A 22,531-nucleotide genomic window follows, 5' to 3' on the forward strand; every position below is an offset into this window, starting at 1 on the left:
GTCGGTCATCTGCAGTTAAATCCAATTCCTCCAGCCAAGTGTCAGGATCCACTTCTTCGTTAACATTGTCTTCACTATAAGAAGCAATATTTATTGAAACGTCCGGAGATCCAGCATCGGGCAAATCGGCCGTGACTTCAGATGCATCTCCCTTATTCGAAAGAGAGAATCTCTCATCCTGGTCTGGATCAATATTTATTGGAACGTCCAGGGATCCAACTTGGGCAAATCGGCAGTGACTTCAGATGCATCTCCTTTATTCGAAAGAGAGAATCTCTCATCCTGGTCTGGATCAATATTTATTGAAACGTCCGGAGATCCAGCATCGGGCAAATCGGCAGTGACTTCAGATGCATCTCCCTTATTCGAAAGAGAGAATCTCTCATCCTGGTCTGGATCAATATTTATTGGAACGTCCAGGGATCCAACTTCGGGCAAATCGGCAGTGACTTCAGATGCATCTCCTTTATTCGAAAGAGAGAATCTCTCATCCTGGTTAACAGACCAGGAAGAGTGTCTTGCTCGCAGTCTTCCAGTCTCATTGTAATATAGTTCCATGTCTTTGTTGACCGAAAATCTGGCCTTCACAGCAGAATTCAATTCAATATTGTAGTAGTCCATAATTGACCTGAAGAGGTATACATGATTGACTGGAATCATTTGATTGAGAAAACGATCAGATCTTTTATAATATCCATTCAATTGCTCAGCCACTTGGGTATTGATGTTGTTGCTGAGCTCCTTCATATTACAGACGCGGCGCATTCCTTTCGTGAAAGCGGTCATACAAGCAAAGATTGATGCTCTGTCGACTTACTGGGTGTGCTTCGCCACTGGATAGACTGTCTGGGTTTGAACTGCTTTCATTCAGTATCCAAGGCATCGATATGGACAATTTTTGTTTAGAGGCATTTTCGATATTTTCTTCACTCGGTGCACAAACCATCCCAGAGTGTGGAGAGAACATTCCGTGACATCTTTTGTTGCCATGAGCAACTACCATATTTGCCATGTCCACAATTACTATGTTCGGAATATGCTTGAAAGACAACAATAAATCGACAAAATCTCTTGGGCTCTCAGCCCTCAAAACAAATTTCATCGCATATACCACACCGTGAGGACAGATGCATGATGCCGAGCCACCTGAGCAACCCGCCAATTTGGAGAATGCTTTCTTGAACTTCTCATGACTTGTTGAAATCGCGTCTCTGACAGCCATCAATTTATCAAGTTTGCAAGTCAATTTTGAGGCGGCCTTCCCAAGAATTGATTTGACCAGTTGAGCAAATTCTTTTGCATTCAAATTATTCATAGCTTCCACCAGTCGCTCTTCTGTCATCTCACGACAGTCTTCTTCCAACGACCCATCAATTTTCGAGACCTTGCGGTGCTCGGTGTTGTACAGATTTGGTCCCCGTCTTGTGAGAATTGTGAGAATTTTTGCGTTGCGGGTAATCAATAAAGAACCTGAAAGTTTTGTGTTACACTCTGTACATTCAGTCTCGGTAGGATGAAGTTCGTTAGGAATGTACTTTGCCAATGTCCTGATCTGTGACGAATTGGGAATACGCTTCTTTGACGAAATGTAGGTGCACATTTTCTTCAATACAGAAGACTTCTTCGGCGGATATACCAATTGCTGGTCAATGTGATCTTGCTCGTGTTGATCAGATACGGCAAAGATTTCTCCTTGCTGTTCATCGAGTTCATCTGCGACTATATCCTGTCCATGAAAACAGTCGATAAGTCCCTTTCGGACAAGTACCACAGACTAATGCACTTATGTATGCGATACATTTTCGCATCACAGCAACGACAAGATAGGCGTCCCGCTTTCATGTCCACTGTAACTAATATCCTTCCAAGACGGGAGTAATAGTGCTTTTCAAGGATAAACATAGAAATCATAATGTATCTATACTTACTTTTTAAACTTTTCATTTCGATAAGTCGAAAATACTTTTGGGATAAGCTTCCGCACTAGAGAGTGGTATTTTACCTGGTTGCAGTATACGAACTGGTGGAAATCGCCAATTACCCTGTTTTTATATATCGTGTAGTTTTATTGAGTCACAGTGTGGACTTTATTGCTGGTTGGCGAAGGCGGTCAGGTCCGGGATTTCAGATACTTCCACTTGTATAGCAAAAACTAGCTAGGTAGGCTATGCCTGGATTATATTTATTATACCAATTTATGTATTAAAGGAATGAATGTTGCAATGACAGCAATCCTCTAGTTCCTAACCTCGAAACAGCTATTTAATTACCCGGTCGTATGTTGACCCGATATTCTTTATTCTCAAATTGAAATGTCTGTTCCAATGGTTCTTAATACGGGTGCGATCGAATTCAAGAGTATCGGTGAATCAGTCTCAGCGGTTCGTCGGAGGTCAAGGCTTTGAGATGCCGATGGAGTTTGCTTCAAGATGTCAGCTAGATCAGTCCTACGCGTGTATGGGTAATATGAAAATGAAAGAAGAGAGCAGATTTTGCTACAAAAATGATATGAAAGTGGCATTTACCAATTTGAAGTCCTGCAAACCTTGAGTTATCTCCTAAAACACTGGTTCTCAACCTTTTTGTCTTCATTCCCCCCCTTCAGATTTATTCCGAGCCTTCATTCCCCACCAGGACCGTAACAGGACTTCGTCACCCCCCCAAAAAAACGTTGGTCTTGGCCCCCCACAGGTTGATAAACCATTTTTCCGGGAGGGGGGCTGCCCATCAGAACCCCCTCAGCTCCCCTGAGCCTGTACGCTTTTCCCCGTTACTTATCAGCTACCTTGGGTCCACTGTTTAGTTCGTCGCCTTATTTCGACTAAACGCGCGAAGCATGAAAAATTGCGATAAATTTTTTATCCCCTGTCTGCTCATGTAATCAGATTTACCGGTAGAGCTGAGTGAGGTGTGTTGGAAAAGGTATGACTCCTAAATAAGTATTAACCATCTTCGGGCGGGCCCGTTGATATATTGACTTCGTTACATTATGCTATTTTGTGACCTCCTATATCTGCTATGTCAAAAGATATGGAAATCTCCAAAACTAAAGGGCACACACGATTTCAAATTGGTATTGCTTTACTGGTGCAGTTGCTCGGCAACTTAAGGGTTTAAGTTAACAAACAAACAACCAATAATTAGCATGGAGAACTTATTATAATTAAATCACGTACTACACATTAAGCATGCTATAGTGAATATTGTAACAGATCCCTGTTGTCGATCAACCTTGAAATGTGTATATCTCGTAACCGAGAGACATCCTGTTGGAGTATATGGTAACTGACAACCTCCAAACCTACTAACCGCAAGCAGATATGATTCGATCTGGCTTTCATTCGATCAGGGGAAACCGCGGCCAAGCTGTGGAGAGTGTTGCAAATGATACAGCTGTGATACAGATATGATGCACCTGCTTGCGGGACTATATGATAATATCCAATATTGTGTATTTCACGCCATATTAGGAGACGAATAAGACTTCCGATTGCAGTGATCACGAGTCTATATAAGCGCATGTTTAGTTGACTCGAGTTAGACTCATTTTACGCTACCTACGACAAACATCAACGACGAATAAATCTTGTATTGAGCAATCTCTTGGTTCAAGAACTTACTACAGAGTTGACGTCAAGTTAAGTATAGCGCAGCAATTACCTACAATACACAGGTTACGCTACTTTGCTACTTCAGGACGAAACAACTATATGGTACCACGTGCTCGGTGAACAAGGGATTACGTCTATACAGTACAACGAACTTTATATCGTACGACTACAACGATATCGTGCAACAACTGACTATACCCGTACCGGACCATCAACCATCCGGTAACACTTTCATTGCAATAGCTACGGCAGATTTCACGATCAAATTCGCTTGTTGTGTGCTTAATTTACGCCTCATTATATTCGTGATTATTGTGTACATTTCGTGTCAATTAGAAGTGTGCATGCAATAGTGCTTTCATGGCTAGTGGCGGCAAACATAGTAAACCACCTACCTCCAACCCTATAGTTGGCACAGGCCCTAAGGACGCTAACCCTAAGGTCGAAGTAGTAGCGGGACAGCCCGACAGACAGATTAGCGAGACTAAACACCAAACTCATCAATGGGAGGCATATGTCAGCACTTTGAACAACTACAATACTGCTCAAAATTTTTAGAAGCGGTGACGCCGGCTGGCATCGCTCTTCGAATCAACGATATCGACTTACTTCACCCGAACTGGCTCACACTTTATTCTGCATTTCTTTGTTATTTCATTGTCATATGGGTGTTTTTGATCCATTCAGACATCAGACGACGCCCGAAACAGGCTTTATCGGGACTGTCATGTGTACTTTATTTTCCGTACAATTTTCACCCTTGCCAATACGTATATGTTATGGAACCATCGCAGATGCAAGGGTTACGCAAGCATTATCTAGGACCTTTCCGGGTTTTACACAGATGGAAACATCATCTTCAAATCGCAATCTCAGGTCGAACACGTAACGTAGCATTATACGATGTCAAAGTCGTGTATTGCGACTGTGATCGCATCTCAGATTTTTCTCGACCGAACGCAAACACGCTGTTTACATCCGATTCTCACGATGCTGAAAACCACGTGGCCACAACACATGTAGGCCGAACGGACATCGCTGCTAACGTTGCAAATACAATTCTGCTTCAGAAAGCAGTCGAGCCAACAGCGAACGCATCCGGTTCAGATATTATTGCAGATTCAAGCGAGCAGATTCTGAGCGAACGAGATTTTGAAATTGTTCAACACTGTAACGATTCGAATTTACCTTGCAGACCTGCTATTATTGATAAAATTATTACGACGAGAACAGGACGTGCAATTTCCCAGCCGCACGCACTCAAGGATTATGTTTTATCGGCAATCGATTGTCCTGTCACTTTTGACGGCGTGGCTGTTCGCGCGCCCAGCTAAAGGAAACGATACTCCGATTTCTATTACGGCTAACGTATGTAGACGTGTAGCCGCTTCTGATTTGATCGATATTCAACCACCAAACGAATGCAAACACAACCCAATTATGCATTCAAAATCGTGCCTGGCAAATATCTACGCCTTGACAAACAGATTTCACAATCTGGATGGAAAGATGTGTTTTGTAGCTGAGCAATATTGGGAGACCCATTTTTTTTGGTTCTTATTCGCAAAATATAGGCGAAGAAAGACGTTACAGTATCCCGTTAGTGGAATGTTAACACGCAATTGTCACACATTTGTCTTCATACGGACAGCTGACCGAACAAGCTGACGGATTACTTTCAAGTAACAACAAACTACACTTAACATGGAAATGGGCTAACTCGCAGTCCGGATTTCTACGCAACCTAATCGTGCATACAATACCGATTGTATACGATTCAATAACCAGCAAACTACGAGCCGATATATCTGATCTCTCTGAATGTAAAGCAAAGGTCGGGCATTGTCAAACAGACCAGGGAACGGTCATATGGCCTCCCTCCATAACAAACAAATATGCGTGTCCGACGGCGCCAATTCGGATGCGTACAAACATCTTAATGCATACAAACAGCAACCACGAAGTATCAAGGGTGGAAATACCAGACCTAGCTCTATCTTTTCAGTCTGTGCACACGTGTAATTCCGATCTGGTCCGCTGCTTGCCCAGACGAGCAGTGTGAGTCACAGGAGGGTTTTACTTAGTTCCAATCCGCTGCACTTTAAGCGATGCCAAGACCCTTGGGCTGAAACTTTCGACGGAAAGACTCAACAGCTCAAGTACTTCTACGCGTCTCTTGCTAGGACAGATGCAGGAATTACATGATGATTCGATGGATAGACACAGGCGACTGATTTCACACCTGGACTACCTCAGTTGCACAATAGAACAACAATTTTACAACGTCCACAAATCGCTGACACCAATGTCACCGGACTCGACGTTCAATATGGCACCCTACAACTCAAGACTGGGTGTGTTCGACTCGTTCTTATACAAAATGCATTGCACAACGCAAAACATCACCGTCCACAACAACTTATTCTTCTCCGACGGAACACTTAGCGCCCGACCACTCATCTCGTTCAGTACAGACAGGACATATTTCGGTCAATTATTCGACAACAACACAGCCTTTTTGGAGACTAGATACATCGACACTGGCTCCGCAAACGCAACCAGAATATTCAAGGTGGGTGATTCCTATTTCAAATATCAGAATGGAATTCTCACATCACGCAACGCCTCTGTCACACAAGTCAAATTTTCGATGGATCTCAACATTGACGATTTATTAGGATCGCCACGGGTTGACAATATCACAGAGACCTTCCTACATTTATTCAGGAAAATGGATTCTTCATTTAGCACAGATTACGATCATGTTTTATCTCACATATCCAGTTCTATGCTGCTAGTACAACGCCTACGGAGCCTGTCCGCTTCGTACACTTCGAACCGCAGTAGGCAGGATGACGCTACACAAATTGACCCCTTAGAGCCAATAAAAATAGCATCCGACGCCATTAATTGTAGCATTTTATCCTTTTTATCCACTATTACCAACCCTTTCCTTCAGCTTTTATTTGCATGTTGGTTTGCCGCTACGATGCTATGGGGTTTATACTTTTCATGCCGTTTATTATGTTGTAATCGTCATAGGCTTAGACAACGTTTAATTGTGCATCGTGAATCTGCCGCTAGCTCTTTGCAGGCCCTCCGTGCACGACTCCGCCGGCGACGGTATGCTGTTCATGAAAGGATTACTCACAACGTTCATGGCGACGCTAACGAACTGCAAACGATCCGTACGGGCAATGACTCCGACAATCTCGGGGACGATACCAAATCTCTCGCAGACTCAACAAATGTCGTCGAAACAACATATACTTCCGACGCAGATGCACACAATCAACCATTGAATCCGACTATCGAATCGGACACATCGACCAACGACCTGACTACTTCTGACGATTGTGTACCAGTCCAGGAGATAACACCACCAAATGCATCTGTCGGCGACGAACCCGCACAGCAACAACAACCCCAACGACAACAAAATCATGTGCCATTGGAGTATGCGAGAATCGCTGCAGTGATCAACGACCATAGCCCGAGATTCCGCCCGAGGATTCCCAAAATTCTGCACAATGCTAAGCAGAAACGACCACGTCATACGAAGAATCGTCCGCGTCTGCCCATGAACGAGTAAATCTGAGTAACGCAGTATATGCCAGCCCGGCGGGTATGTTATAGACTGTTATATATTGACTGACTGACCATGCTCAAATAGATGGTCTGGATAACGAGGTATCATCAAGTTTATTAGCCCCGCGCGCGCGGTCACGACAGTTGTGACGCTCAGCGTGAGTGATTTTTAGGATTAGATTGTTAGGATTAGATTTCTTTATTGTGTATTTGTTTCATGCCAGTTATGTACATTATAAAATGAATGAATAACAACTTGCTCATTGCTCCATCAATTAGACTTGAACATTTGGACATCAATTTCCCACTTATACATTTCTCTAGTTATGTGATACACTCCATGCTACAACTGATTAATTAACTTAATTATCTGACATTTAGACCTATTGTTATCTCTTTTTCGGAAGGGGAACGGTGCAGTTGCTCGGCAACTTAAGGGTTTAAGTTAACAAACAAACAACCAATAATTAGCATGGAGAACTTATTATAATTAAATCACGTACTACACATTAAGCATGCTATAGTGAATATTGTAACAGATCCCTGTTGTCGATCAACCTTGAAATGTGTATATCTCGTAACCGAGAGACATCCTGTTGGAGTATATGGTAACTGACAACCTCCAAACCTACTAACCGCAAGCAGATATGATTCGATCTGGCTTTCATTCGATCAGGGGAAACCGCGGCCAAGCTGTGGAGAGTGTTGCAAATGATACAGCTGTGATACAGATATGATGCACCTGCTTGCGGGACTATATGATAATATCCAATATTGTGTATTTCACGCCATATTAGGAGACGAATAAGACTTCCGATTGCAGTGATCACGAGTCTATATAAGCGCATGTTTAGTTGACTCGAGTTAGACTCATTTTACGCTACCTACGACAAACATCAACGACGAATAAATCTTGTATTGAGCAATCTCTTGGTTCAAGAACTTACTACAGAGTTGACGTCAAGTTAAGTATAGCGCAGCAATTACCTACAATACACAGGTTACGCTACTTTGCTACTTCAGGACGAAACAACTATACTGGCAAATTGCCATTGGACAATTAAGCATATATGTATATTATTGTATATATATTGTGACGGTAGGGTTAAATGAGGTATTATATTGTCTCTGTAATTAGAACTCAGACGAGTAGTTGTCCTGGCGTAGGCTGCACTCTGTCTGTACTTAACTGAGAGATAGAACGTCCTCTTCGACCGCTGTCGTCTCGTGAACTCTTCAGACGGATATATTGTTCAGAACACAGTTTATTCTTCAACGTAATTTCAGTAGGTTAGCATGAATCTCCCCGAATTTGCTATCGCACGAGTTTATATATGGTCGATATTATCGTAATAGGAAGTTACGTCACTTACGCATAAGGCGTGCAATACACTGTTGTGACACGCCTACGACACACCGTTACACCATCTCCACTTTGAGGGAGCGGACATGCAATGAGCGGAAGTAATTAGAACGAAGGTGTCACAACAGTAATACGTAGCCTAACGATACCACTGCTTAAACAAGTCCAGACGCTAAGACTACGAGAGAGATGAACAAATTTTCCACAGCTTTTATAATATACAAGTTAGCCTAGCAGATCACAACACAATTCCAGATTAATACACTAGAAAACGTAAAAGTAACCTAACACTACACAACCATCCAGATCAACATACCAGAAAGGGTAGCCTAACAACTAACTACATTAAGCCTATACAATACAATACAACTCCAGATAACCAGAGCAAGATTGTTATTCCACACTACACTATCAGGATTAATACACTACAATAGGTAGCCTAACAAAAAAACAATACACAATACATTCCAGTAGGCTTGCTCGAATGCAATACACCAGCCAAGTCTGGAAGGCTATTCAACTTCAACAACAGTCAATGACCACGCATATATACAATGTGGTCGTTACATACGACAATTGTACTTCGCTAGTACAATGTAGATTGGATAGAATCGACGTCTATCTCAACCAAAACGCGTGTGCGGTGCTCCTCAGTTTACTCATCCGTGGCAGGGCGATTGCCTGAAGTCGTCGGTGACTCAGGTCTTACTATGGCTGGGGGTTTCTTCGTTGGAGGCGGCGAGTTTCGCAAAGCCGCTTTTGAATCGTGACGGGTCGGAACGGTATCAGGATCCTGTACCATTGAGGTAGGTACGATTTGATCCCCCTGGTTAGCGTCCAGGAAGATTTGTGGTGAGAGCTGTGCCTTGGTCACCTCGGTTATGGCCTCTTCTTGCTGCAAAAGCGGCTGCTCGGTACCGATTTCGACTGTATGACATCTGGTGCTTGCATCCGAGTCATTCCCGTCCGACAGTCCCCCAGTTTTATTCTCGCCAGTATCGATCGATTGCATTTCAATGTTCTGATCAGAGTGGTCGCCACGTGTCTCAACCGGAGCACCGCTTCCCGCGCGTTTCGAAACTCGCTGTCGCAACGTGTTCTCCGTGTCTGAAATAAACTTCAACACGGCAGTTCGTCTGTCATGAAAGGACTTACGCATTACAGCACGTTTCGAACAAAATAATTTACAAGTTAAATACAATCCCCAGATCATAGCGTTCAACAGACAACAAAGCAAAATGTATTGGACAATTGGGCTCGTTACACTAGCTAAAACGTACAAGATGCTGCCCCTAAAAGCTTCATAAACAATTCTAACCGGAAGTGAAGGATCGGCATCGACGTGATCGCCGAATGTACTACGATTCGCTAAGTGGGAGGCTGATAATTCACGCAACTTTTGAACTAACAACATGCTATGGGACATATGGGCCAACACGCTGTCATAATCCGTACCAAGTGAAGGGTCTATTTTACTGAAAATATCTAAAAACGTTTCAGTCAGATTCACCGGATGAGTCGATTCTATAACAGTATCTAACCCGTCATGCATTGAGAATTTTAACTCAGTAACCGACGCGTTCCGCGAAATTAATAAGCCATTTTGAAATTTGAAAAATGACTTCCCTACTTTAAAAATTTTTGTCGTGTTTTTCGAACCGAGATCTAATGTTACCGGACCTAAGTATGCCGTTCCATTGTCTACCAAGGTGGCCATTCGTGATAAGTTTTGGCCGAACCTTACAATCGGTCGTGCAGAAAGTCTACCGCCTGGCAAGAACAAACTCTCCTGTACTACGACAGTCTGTCTAAAACATTGTTCAGCCTGGATTACATCGCCGGCTTGACGAAACCGTGGGCGACCCTTGGTCGGCGTCAAGTATAATGCGGCGTTCGTATTGAGCGGTATCAGTGACTTTTGGATTGCAAACATTTGTTGCTCAGCGTTACATTCAAATGCGTTCAAATTGGACACCAGACTCCGGTACCGAAAATCAGATTGATCTTTTACCTCTTGTATAGTTGCAAGGAGGAGGCGCATGCTTGGAGTTGTACGATTGGAACTTGCGGCCGGCTGCCCAATCGATAATCTTCGCATATCTCCATCTTTACAACGTTTCGGCACTACAAAGAAATCGTTGACGAGACAAATTATCGGATTTTTTCTGATACATCTCGTGGTTTCCGATTGACACGATTTCCTGGACCTGAAACTCAGTCCCAATGTCGCATCTCAATTCTTGTCGCGTATGGATAACGCTGTCCATAATGGATCACAACTCGTGAATTCTTTCCTATCAGCACTGTTGGGCAACGGTATCTAGTCAATGCACCAGAATCCCAAACTACTGTGGCCAATTGGTTTTGGCAATGCCCTTTATCGGGGGCACAAAGTGACAAATCAGTCTGGTCAGATCTCAAGGCTACGTTCAGAGTGTCATATACAATATCTACGTCATGAAAAATCAAATTTCGCAGATACCCTTCGTCTGTCGTTGGCCATGTCCAATCTACGTGCAAGGAATTATTGGTAGCATACAAGCCTTCACCCATGTCCTCCAGATTCCCGTATTGTGACAATTTAGTAACGATGGCATGCTGACATTCCGCCAGTGGAATCTGGTAACGAACCTCCTCTGATACTTCTTGGCTGTAAGTACCAAAAAAGAAGTAATGAGATTTCCACTGTCTCTCCGTCACATAACACATCCGTCCATTAATATGATGGAAGCGGTTACGCAAGGCATAAATATCAGCTGTGCATCTCTCTGAACGACTCACGGGGTTATTTACACACTCATCTGGCGGGGTAATTTCGATAAACTCAGAAACAGCATTCTTTGTACAAACTTCAATGTCCATTTTGATATCCGTGCTATTCACTGGGTTCGTTTGAATCAACGTCACGGATGACAGCACAATCGCCAGACACAGAATTGACGGATACTCCATAATCTTTCAGCCACGCCGGTTTTCTGACATCACGTCCTAATCTTGTATGAACCGGAGTAACTATATCGTTTCTGGAAGTAGAATTTGGCAGATTATTATTCGATACCTCCTGACTTGAAGGCGTGCTTGCTGGTCTGCCATTGTCCGCATTTCCTAAAACGCTCGTAGCTCCTGTACTCATTGGCGGCTCAATCTGATGTGAATGAATTTTCGCAACAAGGTTATTGTGATCGATGTGACGGCCCAATTCCAGCGTGTTTCCTAAGACCACGTGGTGCTCCTTGTCGTGGGAACCGGAAATGTCAGGCGTGTTCGCTGCTTGCGGCGAATGAACTGAAAGACCGCGCCCTGCGTAGAATGCAACCTTCACGTTGGCCAAAGACGCAAGTATTATATGCAAAGATAATACCAAGATAAAAGCTGCCCCAAAGAAGTCACAGGGTACCTTAGCTTTGTCAAACGGAAATGAATAATCACATTCAGATCCAAATTTCACTGACAGCATGTCCACTTTCATAAAGCAACGTTCGCTATTAGAATCAACCAGCGAAACACATCGTGCAGACATGTCGGAACGAAACCAAAGATATGAAAGTTTGAACGAAGTCGGGTGTCTGAGCTCAAATTCTATAAATGCAGGAATCTGTTCAAGCACGTTCACCCCAATTAAAAATTTCGTTCCTGTAAAGATGTGGCGGCAACCCAGCGCTGTTTCTCCCAGTTACACGGAGTTACACACTTAGAGGCTCTCTGACCGTATCGATGATGATACCAGCAAAAGGGATGTAATACCCTAACCCAGTGGTTCTTAACCTTGCCCCCAGCGCCCCCCAGGGGGCGCTGGCGATTTTGAAGGGGGGCGGAAACGCTCAGGGGGCGATATGGGGGGCGCTGGGCTCAGGGGGGCGGTATGGGGGCGCTGGAGAAAAATGGCTTCGCAGTAGATGATGTGGTGATAGGACATATCCTTAATGAGTATTCAGAGCAAATTAACACCGAAAACTTCGTTACATATAGCCTTCAAAATACATATAGGTTTAATTGTCCATGGGCGCCTAAATGACTGACACCGAATGTTCCTGTCTTGGCAATCTGAACCCCAGAAGACGTATGTCAGTGAAGAAATACCAATCTGAAATCGTGTGCGTCTTTTAGTTTGATACGATTGGGCGACAGGGATATTCCTGTTGGACGATATCCTCGTTGAGCGATTCTATATTTTTTGATATTGCAGACAGGGGGTCACGAAATAACATCATGCAACGAAGTCATACCAACGGGTTCGCCCGCCCGAATATGTTTAATTATTAGTAACGGGCCCTACAGTTTCCAAGAAACCTCACAATGTTCGCTTTAAGTTTTGATGAGTATGCGACTCTGCGCACACTCAACAACTCACTGCGCTGACCCCTGGACAACAGTGCGTATCGACTAAAAAAAGATAATAACTTCGGATTTGTTGTGCGCAACGTAGATTTTCTGTGCGCAGAGACCTTGTCAGCACTGCGCACGTGCGCAGCTTAGAGGGAACATTGCACCTCACTCAGCTCTACCGGTAAATGTGTTTACGTGAGCAGAGAGAGGATAAAAATTAATCTCAATTTACATGCAATTCCCGATGATATTGACCAATTCAATCATTAATTAGTGAAATTTTTCGCGCTTGGCGCGACTAGGCGAGAATAGCTGCCTCAGTAAATGGACACCCAATGTAGATACCTAATAGGCTTTCAGCAAATAGAGGATATCCCCATGGGGGTCTGGGAGTGAAGTCCCCCGGAAGCCTGGTTTATCACCTGATGGGGGCCCAGGACCAACGTTTTTTGTTTGGGGGGGGGGGGCTGACGAAGTGCTGTTACGGCCCTGGTAACGAATAATTGTACCTGCGGGCACGCTCGAATATGTTTAATTATTAATTACGTGCCCTTTATCTTCCTATACAACGGCTCACTCAGTTTATCGCGACTTATATACGTAATTACCACCTATTCATTCATGCATTATAGAAAATATTGGTACCTAGGGCGACCAGGCCACACAAACTTTGCTGACCATCGAAATCACGATTGGGGGTTCGTGGGGGCGAAGCCCTCAGAAGTTCGGTTTATCACGCTATGGGTGCGCAAGGCAATCGTTTTTAGGGGGTTGACGAAGTGCTGTTACTCCCTCTTACTCATTGTCTTTATTACATTCCTTACATTATGAAGTTGGGGGGGGGGGGGCGCTGGAGCACGATAATTTTTGAAGGGAGGGCCCTCTTACTCATTGTCTTTATTACATTCCTTACATTATGAAGTTGGGGGGGGCGCTGGAGCACGATAATTTTTGAAAGGGGGCGCTGGAGGAAAAAAGGTTAAGAACCACTGCCCTAACCTGACCTTCGGCAGAACCCGAATTAGTGGATCTGTTCGGCTTCCCACCGTCTTGCAATGATGGCGTTGGCGGCGAAATATCTGAACGCACTGCGTTGACATAACCAGAATTTTCCGTAAAACTAGCATCAGCGCGCTGAGCAATCGTCAACAATTCGTGGATACCAATCTCTGGCCTTTGAGCGACTAAAGCCTGGCGCACGCGTGGTTCCAAAAGTGTGACAAACATAGATCTTATTGAACGTCTACGCGCGTCACTGTCAACATGGTCAGAATGAAAGTAATTGGTGTAGTAAAACGCTTGTTCCGGTGTCAAACTACCTTGATTAGCAATGGCCATAATGAACGTAGCACAAGCGTGAACAGAATCTATTCCAAAAACGTCGGATGTTAATTCAGCTAGCTCAAGGCTTTGTTCCGGACAACGTGTTTCACTTTGAGCATTATTCAGTTTATTTACAACTAATGTCATTTGTTGTTGAATATCCGCGTCATGAGCATTCACCGGAGCCGAATCAAAATCCCTATTAGCACGCGGTGACTGTGCGGCACTATTGTGAATTGACTGTGGCGCGGTCATATTGTGCATTGACGGCTGCGCTTGACTCGGCACTATCGAACGCGAAGCTATGTTTTGCACCGGAAATTGTGCGCGTGTGAATTTTGACCGCGATAGTATTGGCGTGGCTAATTTTTCTGATAAACACGTATCGGCGCGTATATTTTGCATGGTCGCCGGCTTTGTTTCACGTGAGGTAACGCGCGTTTGATGTGCGAGAGGCGCTATTTGCCTGTTTTGTCGTCTTCTCGAAGTCACATTAGTCAAATCACGCAATACATTTGCTGGCGTAATGGCAACGTTACCTAGCACAACTCGATTAACTACTTCACGATCGTCATTTGGAATTATACCATTATTCAAATCTATCTCCGAATCTGTATCGATGCTCGTCCATGCGGAAACATCCGATAAAACGGACGCACTATCTGTGTCCTGAAGCTGAGATCGAGCATCACCGTGAATATCTGATTTGCTTTCATTTTCAATGCCATTAGGGACAGCGCCTACACTCTGATCAGAATTACCGGGTATCACAGTTTCCTGTGAAACAATTTTGGCGTTACTGACATCATCGTGAGGTGAGTCCTCATCAGGCTTAATTGTAGTATCTGCGTTTGCGCTAGCCATCTCAGGATTGTATAATACCCTAGTCTACACAGATAATAAATCATACACAATAACAACAATATAAGCACACAATAATTATATGTAGCATGCACAATCAACTAGGGACTGCCGTATGAAGTCTATATACCAGAACGGAATAAAGAACACGTCACCTGAGTTGCGAAGTTAAGCGTTTCTTGATGATAATACGTATCGAGTCTGTGCTGGCGATATATCCAAATAATCTCGTTCAAAGGCACCATGTGACGGTAACAACGTCTGAAATATATTCGTATGTCTTGCGTATAACGGCGTCTTAAGAAGATCTCACCAGGAACAGTACAGGACTCCAGGTTAAGTAGTCAGCCAGCTAAACCTATAATACTTTGGTTAGCTATACTTCTACTCACCAGGACACACAACCCATTGTACTGGAACTGTTCTGAAACGAAAATTGCGGTCGTCTGGCTGTAGAAGTAGTTAAAAATGGACGGCGTGCAATTCTAATTACAACATCCTGAGTCTGCGATAAGCGCTGTATCGCTGAGAAATGTGAAAGGCAAAACCAATTTAATAAGTTTGCCTAAATGTCAAAATTTAGCTCGCATAATATACCTTGTCAAGCCTGTAAGAGAATCTGAGACAATTCCGTATGAAAAAAAAACGAGCACGTGTAATTTTGAATTAGCCGCGCAAGGTGAACCTCGCGGAGTATATCCTGTTCGCGACACCAATACGTCCTGTTCTATATCGCGGGAAACAGGAAAAGGTTTCATGTAACTCGAATTTGACTGGGAGCAATCATGTTCTGAAACGAAAATTGCGGTCGTCTGGCTGAAAAAAATAAGAATTTTCCCGCGGTCTGTAAATTGCGACATGTATGGAAAACGTGTCTCTGACGTATAACGTCCACGTGGTATCGACTGCACCACGCCCATGGCTGAATCGGTGAAATAAAACATGGCGCTTTTAAGGCCAAAAGGAAATCATGTTCACGAAACAGTCTCATGTAAAATGGACCCTGTAAATCCAAAGATAGAAAAAATATAACACGGTCAATTCCGAAGCGGGCAGAGCCAGATGCTGTAACAGATTCTACCACAACTAAAAATCCTGAACCTGCACTGATTCTGTCAATTTTTTTACAAAAATCAATCCAGTGCCAAGAGCGAACATCAGTACATTGGCGTGCCTTTTTATCGTAATTCGTGTGACGCCAGCACATATTGTGCCTTCTCGCTGCAAATTTAAGCGAGTTTTTGATTGAATGAAAAAGCTGTAATTCTTTCCGAATTCTACTGAGAGCCAATTTGAAAGGCATGAATCGCACGGTTTGCGCACAAGCGCCCAAGCCCGCTACATTATTCTGCTGTGCACTATCTAACCTTTGAGCAGAAATAAATTGGGCCATAGTTAGCAGCGCGTAAACTAGACGCAAGCGTAATCTAGTCGATACATCAAGTTGTGCGGCGCGCGCGTTTGTATTCAACTGCGATTTCTCGTCAAAAAGAAAACTGTCCTTGACGACGTTGGTGGCAATTTGTGAATTAACATTTAAAATTAAACTATCCAACCAACGTTCAACGTTAGCGTGAGTATCAACTACTTCGTCACGCAAAGCGGAAATATCTAATTTATGATCCTCAATATCACTCATATTAGACACGCTCTGTGAAGCTGAATCAAATATAACCACAGGAAAGATCAAATCTGAGAAGTTATCGCTGTTAGAAACATCGTCATTCATTCCGTTAATCTTACCTGGTAAAGCTCTTACGCTTAACAATGTTAGGGATATCAACGTTAGAATTAACGACTGTAGGTAGGTGTAGTTACTAGGGCCAAGAAGACATAACATGCGCACAATATATAATAATATATAACATGTATTACACGAATTGGCTAGGGAATTATAGGCTGTCGCGATACTTATTTCAGAATGCAATATAAGCACGTACCGTATATTGAATAATGTCCGGAAAATTGATAGTTCGATAGTTCGATGGCAACGTCGAAAGTCCTCGTACTCAACGTAGTAGCGTTTAAGATATCACTCGGGGCGCCATGTGACGGTAGGGTTAAATGAGGCATTATTGTCTCTGTAATTAGAACTCAGACGAGTAGTTGTCCTGGCGTAGGCTGCACTCTGTCTGTACTTAACTGAGAGATAGAACGTCCTCTTCGACCGCTGTCGTCTCGTGAACTCTTCAGACGGATATATTGTTCAGAACACAGTTTATTCTTCAACGTAATTTCAGTAGGTTAGCATGAATCTCCCCGAATTTGCTATCGCACGAGTTTATATATGGTCGATATTATCGTAATAGGAAGTTACGTCACTTACGCATAAGGCGTGCAATACACTGTTGTGACACGCCTACGACACACCGTTACAATATCGAAGTTTTCGGTCAGCACAAGGGTATTCCTTCTCGGCCAAGTTCTTCTCGCTGTTGATCGCTCTGGCACACTTCTCGGAGTCACAATTCACATGGCCTATTACTTTATATGTATTGGTACGTCGAGGCGCAGTAATGGCCGACGCCGAAGTCTCCATTTCTATAAAATTTACGTATTTTCGTGGGGGAAGGGTACCCAATAATGAATATATCCGGCAATATTAAATCGCGCAACTAGCGCGAAAAATTTTCGTAAAAGTGGCATAAATTCCCAAAAACATACTCTATAATTTATGTCAATTCACGAAATAACTTTGAACCCCTTCAATCTCTCCCCCCCCCTCAATTGGGGGGTTTGGGGTACGGCAGTTACGGTCCTGTTCCCCATTACTCAACACTATTGACATCACAGAGCAGCCATTTGCTGGTTTGACTACACAAGACAAACCAGTACGCAAGACAATCGCATATAACTGCAACATGAAACGTATTGTGAACCGATACCAGTAGCGGTCAAAATTTCGTGAAAGGGTTATTTCACGTCAAACTAGTCGTGCTGGATGCGTTTGTGACGCCATTATTGGCCATCCAGAGTTAAAAATAAGGTTTTGTGAACAACACGCAATATAACTTTCGATACATAGGCCTACATACCAGAGCAGTTAACTGGTACCGTAGCGGTAATTGCGCACGTGTCTCCGTGAATATGTAGACTGCCCTGCATATAATTTTGAACAAATGCGTCTATTCCTCACCAGAAACCATTGAATTCCCAACCAGTGGGGAACTTCCCATCGTTTGGGAACCACTGTCCTAAAAGGTAACTGGTCTACTTCGTCCAGACACTTTATTGCCGCGCATTGGAAACTCAATGTCCAAGTCAATCACTCGTTGTCTTGTCGCAGGGCTATAATTGTTCGGAAACATGTCGATTTTCATCTTCCAGAGTGATTTGTTGCGGATTACAGTGCCGTAACTAGATTACAATTCACATCTTCTATAACTATGATACTGAAATAAGGACGTATTTCATTCCGTCTTTTACGTTTAGCCTGATATAAAATTACTGAAAGAATAACATCTTAATTTTCTAACTGCGACGGGCTCGATGAAGGCATGCAAATGGTTCAGTCGTTTCCAAGAGGATAGGAGTCACTGGTCTAGTTGCAATAGGGTTGATTTGGACTAAGAAAACATTTTGATGGAAATCGAGCGTGAAAATGAGATGAATTCAAGCAGAAGACAAAATATGATAACTCACAAATTTCATCATAAAACCCTTCAATTTATGAACATATGTGACCAATGACCATGACGATGTAGAAATCTAGCATAATTCAGCGTCAAAGGCACGATCGCCCTGATGCACTATAATATACGCCATGATTCCAATGTTAACATTCATTCATCTTTAGGCAAATAATTAATATACATCATTTTTTTAATTGAAGTATTTTTCATAACTTCTTCCAGATGACGTCATGTGTCGCTACGGCTGCCATAAAGAGGATAAACGTATCCTCAAGCATTGCGAAGTATGGATCAGCGTCGATACCGGTAAAACCTATTGTGGACGGAAAAGTAGACATTGTTTTCATTTTGTACGAGAGCTTGGAACGGCTGCTGCGTGAGAAAAGTATATCATTGAGTGATTTTGCTTTCTGCATGACGGTAACATTTCTGCTGGTCGTTGGTGTGCTTTAATAACAAGTACACTGATGTTTTCAGTCAGTCAGTAGGCTATGCCTTGTTGAATCACACACTCAGCTTAACTTTGAAATACTCCTCTTTTACAGCAGCAGTGTTTCAAGCCGGAGCACCTAATTATTGTTTTTCTAAATAATTTCAAGAGATGGGGTTTCAAAACAATTGAATTAAATATTCATGCTAACTTGCTGACGATTACCCCTGACGAGTGCCAGGCTAAAACATTCCGGCGTATTTCAATATAATATTTTATTAAATTGCGAATAAAGAATTCATAGTTGTGAGGATTTGATCCATTCACATATATTGTGGTATTTGCTGCAAATACCTAAAAGTCAATATAAGTGCTCACAGGTACTGATCGATCTGGGCTTATTTTCAGAAGGCAAAACATTTGCGAAAGCAGCACAAAATCCTGTCAATGAAGGTTTTGAAAATGCAACGTCGACACCGAAAATTGTGTCCAGAATTTTAGCGGTGTCCATACGACCAGCCTATGCCGGGCAGTTCAAAAGAGAGAAAGTGATTATATCATTGCAACACAAGGAACATATTGCGACCAATATCATCGGTGTGAAGTAAGTATTGTTCATTGATTGTATATACCCTCGATTATGTGCGTTTTGAATTCGTGTCTTGCTTGTAGGGTAACAGTTTTGCCAGAAAATAACGAAATGAAATATAACAAAAGGTCTAATAAGTCCCTAATTTGTAGTGCAGGACTGACTTCCCAACCCCATCCCCAATCCACTTGCTACAAATGAACTGCAAATCCTCTACACTGGTTCCCAACGTGGGCGATTTGGCGGTCTAGTGGGGCGAAAATGACGAAGGAGGCGACAGCGGGGCGAAAATGGACAAACGGGGCGATGAGGGGTGAAAATAGCGAAGGGGGCGATAGAGGGCGATGACGCGTCAAAACGGCTGACCTCGAGCCGACAATTTGACCTTCTTTTTATTTAGTCAACCCGCCGGTGATTACAGTTTGTATGCCCAATTTTTGGTACACAATATTTGCGGGGCGATGATCGGTGTTGACCTTGAAAAGGGGGCGATGGGTCGAAAAAGGTTGGGAACCACTGGTCTGCAGCTTTAAGGCCGGATTCTAGATTCCAGCTTCACTCCAATCTTAACAAATCCTATGGATGATGACTTATGGAAATGAATGCGTGGAAATAGCAGCATGTACGAAATCTTGCTCACGACCTGAAGTGCAAATCATTCAGGCGGTACTTCCTGGTATGTAATGCGGCCCTTACAACCGTTCTAGATGGTGAAAATGAGTTTCATACACCTGTTCATTTTGATCAAGTTTCCAATAGTAGCATCAAAATGATAATGGTAAATTATGATTAAAAATTCGATACCCATGTTCGAATTCAGATAAAATTCAAATTCGGGTATAATGTTGAAGTTCTCTTTTGGTCAACCAATAATCGGAATCCATGCTCATGGTGGATGGCAGCCCTGCTTTTCAAAAGGGGGATTGGCCATATTGAATTAAGCAAGAGGTATCAATGACTGCATCCAGTTTTATTTCCGTGATTCCATGAGTTGCCACATACCAGGTAGCAATATTTCTTCAATTTTGATGTTCGAAATATGCACTCAATGGGGATGATATACTCACCGCTTAGCCAGTCAGTTCACCTATTCGGCCATTGATATATCACTTTCCCAGATGTGTATACTGGGGAAAAGGTCACCGCATAGCTGAAAACACATTCCCAGGGTTTTGGTCCTCGAAAGGATGCAGAGCAGCAACGTATGGCACGGATGGCACGGATGGCACGGATGGCAACCGCACAGATTGCGAATGTAATCACTTAACCAACTTCGCAATTTTAATGGATACCGTCGGCGTTGTGGTAAGTATGATGGCGGCTGTGAATAATGCAGACTGATGTCAAGCGCGTCGTAGGTTGGAAATCGCATTTAGAATGCAGAGTGATTTTGCCAAAATAGCCCCATGGGTTATCTCCAAATCAAGAGCCAGTTTGAAAAAACACTAAGGTCGTATTCGGAATCATTTCCATTCATAACCCTTAAATCCAGCCTTACGTTGTCTGCCTAAAAATATGTGTCGACCAGTTTAATAGTATAGCTAACACAGTGTGTAACTGATGAATGGAAATGAAACTTGGAATGAATGAATGAATGTGGCGATTCTCCAGCGACAAATATTAGAATATATTCAGACGATGTCCAGTAGCCTAGTCATCGTTGGTACTCAAATAAAAGTATAGAAGTAACGATTTGCAAGACTTTTCGAAACTGCTTCAAGTAGAAGTATAAAAAGTATGTCCGAAAATTTCCCACGTACGTATTTCGAAAAAGTAGACGTAGTGAGTGCGTTGCATACGTTTCAGCAGTTATTTCATTGGTTCCCAACGTGAGCGAAATCTCCCTCTGGTGGGTCTTTTTGAGAAACAAGGTGCCGAAAATTCCAAACGGGGACACTGGTGAGCGATAGGGGGCGAAAACTCAACGCAAAGTGGACGCGGACTCCGTTTTTCGGAGCACCCAGTCGGAAAAAGACCTTTTCATAGTCAATGCACGAGCGATGAGAGTCAAGTGAATAAATTACCCGTTTATATGCCGTATTTTTCGGATCCGTAAATATGAGGGGCAAGGATTTGTGTCGAGCTTGACAAGGGGGCGATGAGTTGAAAATGTTGAAAATCACTGATCTTAATCGCAGCTGGCTTATCTCCAAATTCCAGCGTGTTTTTTCGTGGTTGACGCGAAATTACTAATGAATAGGGCGATCTTTTTTTACCTAAAAACCCTAATTCAACCTAAAAAAATAAATTTGTCCTCATGTATGTAAATTAGGTGTTTTCACACATAATGTCAGAATTGTACTACTTTTATGGTTGGAACTGTCTGTCCTTGACTTAAAAACTGGCCCATTCTACATGGAAAACTTGCCAAAACCAATGCTCACACAGTCTTGTTTCAGTTAGGATATTGCGGTGGGTTAAGTATGACACCAGGTTCACCTATTTGTTTTGTGTGACCGTTTATGATTCACAATCAGGAGACAATGTGCTGACTACAACGGTAGTCCTACAAAGTAGGCTACGCTACAAGTTGAAAGTAGTATACCTGCCGCATGATCGCTGAAACGCTAGACATTGATATGCCCAATAGCCAGGTGCCGTAATAACTAGAGCCGAGTACTCCAGTGCCCACAGCTTGAGCCGCACTCAGCGAATGTCACCCGCCGAGGAATATAATGATTTCCGTGTCAAATACTCATTTGGAACCGTGTTCGCCTCATAAAATGGCATATTCTTTTAGTCTCGTTCAGTACATATAAACTAGTGGTGTCAAACATACGGCCCGTGGGCCACATCCGGCCCGCCAGA

The 22,531-nt window shown here is 43.1% G+C and overlaps 1 pseudogene; it reads right to left on the reverse strand.

Annotated features, from left to right (window-relative positions):
• Positions 1 to 8,328: 8,328 nt before the first annotated feature.
• LOC145459704 (uncharacterized) lies at positions 8,329 to 12,307 on the reverse strand (annotated as a pseudogene).
• Between the last annotated feature and the right edge of the window lie 10,224 nt (positions 12,308 to 22,531).

Source organism: Botryllus schlosseri, unplaced genomic scaffold, assembly GCF_051294905.1.
Source record: "Botryllus schlosseri isolate E-star unplaced genomic scaffold, Bs_hap1 Bs17a, whole genome shotgun sequence".
In the NCBI taxonomy this organism is placed as follows: domain Eukaryota; kingdom Metazoa; phylum Chordata; class Ascidiacea; order Stolidobranchia; family Styelidae; genus Botryllus; species Botryllus schlosseri.